This window comes from Saccostrea cucullata, unplaced genomic scaffold (genome assembly GCF_032062105.1).
Source record: "Saccostrea cucullata isolate Sc308-1 unplaced genomic scaffold, CSIRO_AGI_Scuc_v1 ctg1133, whole genome shotgun sequence".
NCBI lineage: Eukaryota > Metazoa > Mollusca > Bivalvia > Ostreida > Ostreidae > Saccostrea > Saccostrea cuccullata.
Window position 1 is genome coordinate 5,371 of NW_026930058.1, and position 5,834 is coordinate 11,204.

At 31.9% G+C, this 5,834-nt stretch overlaps 1 long non-coding RNA gene across 1 annotated transcript; it reads right to left on the reverse strand.

Annotated features, from left to right (window-relative positions):
- Positions 1 to 1,300: 1,300 nt before the first annotated feature.
- LOC134282797 (uncharacterized) lies at positions 1,301 to 4,135 on the reverse strand. Its single transcript, XR_009995356.1, has 3 exons — positions 3,743 to 4,135; positions 3,246 to 3,322; positions 1,301 to 1,951 (listed from the first exon to the last, which is right to left on the reverse strand). It is a non-coding gene; the product is annotated as an uncharacterized LOC134282797 (long non-coding RNA).
- Positions 4,136 to 5,834: the final 1,699 nt, after the last annotated feature.

A 5,834-nucleotide genomic window follows, 5' to 3' on the forward strand; every position in this document is an offset into this window, starting at 1 on the left:
CTAGTAAATTTTACTGCTTATTGTTAAGGATGATTATGTGAACAAAATATGAAAAAAATGTTGATGGCAAATTTAAACTTTAGTATTTATTGAATGTCAAAGTAAGTTAATTTTTCACACTCAAGATATCAAAAATACTTAAAGTGTTATACATAAAATACTTCAAAACTTTTCAAAACATTAAATAAAAATCTTTTTGTGGTAACATTCATATCTGTATTTTAAAAATTAAACATATTAATGACAGTTCAATAGATAACACCTCTATAAATCAAAATAATCCATTAGAAAGGGGTGGGTGTGGGGGGAGGGGGGGGGGTGTTACACACAATATTATGAATCCCCTTTCATCTCTTAAACTTAACATGTAAGGAAAAGAATATTGTAAATGTTTTAAGTAAACAAAACCAAACTTCTGTAAAAATTAATAAGTTTGATTATTTTTCAACATCTTTTGAATGTGATAGCTCTCCTAAAATAGAATTCAGAAAACAAGTGCATAAAGGTCAAAATTAGCATTGTGATCTCTTATTCTACAATATATGGTATGTAATACATGAACTTCATGTACATAATGTTGGTTACAGTAAACACACTTAAAATGAATTCATGTTTACAGTTACTGTAGTTAATTTCATCCTCTGTTGATTCCAAAACATGTTACACTGTATTGGGAACTAATTACTTTTATAATGATTCATACATTCTTTGATAGAAGTCATATTGTGATGTAGGCAACAGAGTTTATAAATTTAAAATAACTTATTTTGATATCCCATCAAACTGAAAATACTGTAACAATCAGAATTCTAACATTTTAATGATCATGAAACTTTTGATCATAATGTAAGAATGTCAAAATCAATTCCATGGTTCAGTATATTGGAACCTTTAATTTCCAAGGTTCTAATTTTTGTGTGTGTGTGTGTGTGGGGGGGGGGGGGTTAATTTTCAATGTATTTGGGGCATGGAGAGACCCACAAATTTATGACTATCATGAAATATAAAATTTTTATGCTTAATTACTACTCAACACTTCAACAACTACAAAATAAAATCAAAATTTCCACATATCAATATTTTTTTTCTGAATCCTCGATTCCCCTCTTTCAAAATATGTGATTATGCATGTTATAAACTTACTGTATATTTACAGATGTAAACCACACAAGTCATCTGATCTTCATATTCATTCGAGTCTAAAGCAGAAACAATCTCTGCAAGTTTTTCATCCTCATCAATACAAACATCTTCAAAACACCTTTCAGACAACAATTGATTTTTTACAGAGGGAGGTACAGAGACATTCTTAGATTTTATTGACAAATATACATGTATGAGGCAATATATCCCCTTACTTGTGAAATATTTAGCCATTTGTCTTTCTTAAAAAGTCTTTCACCATTTTTATCAGTTACTTTCTTCAGCTCATCTGCCAATGAGACACTATTGGGGCATTTTCCTGTTCTGTCACATTCTTTGCATATCATGCACAAGTACCGTAGTCCTTTTCTTTCTTGGAGAATTGTATTGCTTTCTTCTGCTCTCCAGTGCCAAACCCATGCTTTCTCCTGTTGGCTCACTCTGGATTCCATCATCAACTCTACCTGATTTGACTGTTTGTATCAATAAATTTTGAGACTCTCTAATGCTTTCACATTTTGTAGCATATAAATTTGCTGCAGTGTTCCTACTTGATCTTCAATTTCTGTAAGACTGATTTCCAACTCCCAGAAGTTTTTCGTGATTGCAACATTTTGAAAATACTGTCTGTTATGATGAGTCCGGACAGAGGTTAAACATGTATTGTTCAGTATTAATCTCTGTGCTTCCAGCAGAACTTTCATCTGTAAACTGCTTCATATTTCCCTTGATCAGTCAGCTCAAGGTGTTGGGTAAATGAAACAGTTCCACTCCTGTGATCCTCCTCTCTTAGAAAACTCTGTATTACCTATAATATGAATTAAAATGCACCATAAGCAATTTACTTTAGATGAAGGTAGTAATTTATTCTAAGACTAATTATTAAGTGTACTTTTCATAATAGGACCGTTAACAGTAGCCTAGTGGTAGAGCATTCCCTTCGTGATCGGGAGGTCCGGGTTTGATTCTCGTTCCCGGTGCCACGTCAAACCTAAGAAGTAATAAAAAATAGGTAGTGATTGTTCCTTCACCAAGCACTCGGCATCAGAAGTGACAGTCAAAGGTCTTTCGGATATGACCTTAAAAACGTAGGTCCCGTGTCACGGTAGGCGCTGGCACGATAAAGAACCCTCACCGCTCAATGGCCCTGAGTGCCCAGTATATAGGTCTAAATTTGAAGCCCTTCACCAGCAAATGGTGACGTCTCCATATGAGTGAAAAATTCTCGAGAAAGCAATAAACAATATATACATTCAATCAATCGTAATGATAGGATGAATAAATATGTTGTCGGAAAACAAACCACTTTAAGTACTTCATTGATCTTGTACTGCATCATGAAAAAAGTGCCCCAGTGCTTTTAGAATAAATTTGATTACTGACCTTTCTTGAAAAAAAATCTTTACTTTGACGTAACCATGTTTACCTACCACAATCCCAATATATCTTATGTCATGACATGTGACCTTTGTAAACGGTTAAATTACAAATTAGAAGATAATGTATGGGTTTTTTTTAATTTTGATGAACAGTGTTGCCATGGTTAATAAAAAATAGAAATTTCTGTGAAATACTTTCAAAAGGCTATTTTAAATACAGTTTTAGTCTGATTATGATATAATGTGGCATGCAAATAGACTACACAGAGAAACAATTGTTGTTTTTGTTTTTTTTCATATTGATGAATGATTTTGTCTGAAAATTTTGTAAAATTTTATAAAAGCAGCTCCTACAGTTGTGGTTTTATTGCAATCTTGCCACAAAAAGAGGCTTTATCAAAAATCATTATTCTAGACCCAACTGCTACTTTTTTCTTCCTTTTTCTGTTTGTAATAAGTACAAACCAATAGAGCTACAGTCTCAACAGAGACTTATGGTTTGTTTTGTTACATGTATGTTGCACTATTACAAAGTATCATAATACATGTAATATAAACAGGTATTACATGTACTATAAATTATAGTTATGCATTTTGGCCAGTTCTTTTAAAATCAACTGGCCCAGTTGGATGATAAGAGTATTGAGTAATTAAAAAATCAAGGTGATAGCCTAAGTGACCAGTGAAAAATATAATTATTAATTTTCTAGCCCTACACTTTACCATATGAATTTGCTTCAGGGTTTTCTCTTCTGATTTGGTTGGATCCAATAAATACTGCAGCACATGGACAACTGTTGCTATAAGAAAGCTTTAATCAATTGTAAATAATTTATAATTCAAGAGAGGAATTATAAAATATATGTGAGATGTTTAAAACCTCTATAATACACCAGGTGTACTAGCAATCATATGCTGTCTAGAGCATGTACATGCTAAAATTTTCAGTATAAGCTTTATGAGTGGCAGTATATTTTAATAATTTTTATCAATGTTCTTGATTTTCAAAATATCATCAATTTGAAGAATTTATAGGCACTCAATTTAATTTTGTATAAATCTTTATGTTATTATGGTGATGAAATATTTGTGTGATCAGCTAAATTGTCCTTGCATGTATTAAAATATACCTATTTCCTCTTTTAAAACCACTGTCATACTCCTTGTTCCAAACTCATACATTCATTATTTTAACTTCCAACTGAAATTCTTTGTCCTACCTGATCCAACTGAACTGGTATATTGTCTCCCTCATTTTCAACCAGTATTCTTTACAAAGGTAGGGGTAGCCCATCGGTCTGCTTTTGCTTTCTTCCTTTTGATCGGGACGGTGTAACACGGCAGCACTTTGACTTAATTCTTTGCCATTTTAATCCTTGATTGTCTTTGACATACTTATAATTTTAATGTGCTAGTAGTGTCAATGGAAAAAAATACCATTTCTAAAGGCCTACAGAATGCAGCAAAACGATCGCCTCTGGTACATCATAAATTTTCCATACAACCCAGCTAGGGTATGTTCAGAGATTTGAGTAAACGCAAATGGTTTGAAAGATCCTTAGTGTATTCTTCTAAATGAATTTATTGGGCCATCACTGCTTGAAATGTTTGAAAAATTGCTGAAATCACATTGTTCTTCTGCCCCCGCAGTGTTGCAATTTCATTTTCACCCTTTTTTGTATGGAGAGTTCTACTACGGGAGATAACTCTTCAACACACCAATAACACTCATTTTATTATCTTTCTTTATCAATTTTGGAGAATATTTTAAACTTTCACGAAGGTTTTAATTTTGATTGTCTTTCTCAGCATTTATTTACACTAAAATAAAATTATTAATCATCAATTGAAGCAATATTCATTACATTTGAACAATTTTAAGATACAAATGGAGAGCTTGGCTAACATCGAAAGGTCATCATTTCCACCAATTATTTGTTATATGTCCTATTAAAAGCCATCAGTGAATTTTTAATATTTGATAGAACATAAATAAATTATTATAAAGCACATTATTAGATCAAATTATTTTCTCCATTTAAGCTGTACCATTGCACTAAACAAGGATAATAAATCTAAAGTTCTAAATTTAACCTTACTCGTGGCTCGATCATAGAATACATATAGATGCAATCATTGTGAAAAATAAATATTTTTCATCTTTGACATATATGTGTTGATGATATAATTTGTATTTGGCATTGCAAAAATTTTTCAATTGATTTTGCAAGGTCTCAAACTTTCATATTTGCACCTACTATTTTATGCCAATTTTTGCTAAATATAGAAACAGGGCTGTTACTAAAAATAGAAACACGTGGCACACTTTCCAAATTTAAATTTTAGATCCTCAGACAACCTAGACCTTAAAAATCTATGATAAAATGAAACGTTTTGTAGACCCTCCCGGACGATTTTTTAGATTTTGCATGTTTTTCTCTGAGACACGCTCTTAAGATATGAAGTCCTAAAACTCGGAATCCCATGGGAGAATGGTTGGATTTTCAGTCCCACCAAATATCCCACCATTCTCCCATGGTAGAAAAAATTACAGATGGGATATTTTCTCCTGTGGGATTTTTTCTCCCACAAATTTGTTCAAATGGGATAAATCCCACGTATATTGACAATCAAACTATTTCTCCCGTTTATTGTGAAAAAAGGAATATTTTCCACAAATCATGACAATTACAAATATGTCTTCATAATATATATAATATATTCTTACTATAACAATGTATTGGTGAAAATAATTCATTGTTAATTTCCATGGGATTTATCCCATTTGAACAAATTTGTGGGAGAAAAAATCCCACAGGAGAAAATATCCCATCTGAATTTTTTTTCTCCCATGGGAGAATGGTGGGATATTTGGTGGGACAAAAAATCCCACCATTCTCCCATGGGATTCCGAGTTTTAGGCCTAGGACTTCATATCTTTTGAAGTGGAGAAGTTTTGTGAGTTCAACATGAGACCCTGAAATACTGCAAAGAAATCCCACCAAGTGATGTAAAATATTTTTGATATCATAATTAGAAATGGTAGTAAAAAGTCTGGACTATGTCGTGTCGTACTGTTATATCCTGTGTCTGTCAGATAACAGTGAATCATGTTTTATTAGAATGTTCTGATTTTACACCCATCAGAAGTAGACTTTTTGGTAACACAAAAACCATACATGAACTTTTTACAAATATTAATGTACATGCAATTATAGAATATTTACATGAAACTGATTTTTACTACAAAATATAGAAATGATTAGAGCACTTTTATGAGATATATTTAGATCATTTTATTTTTAACAGTTT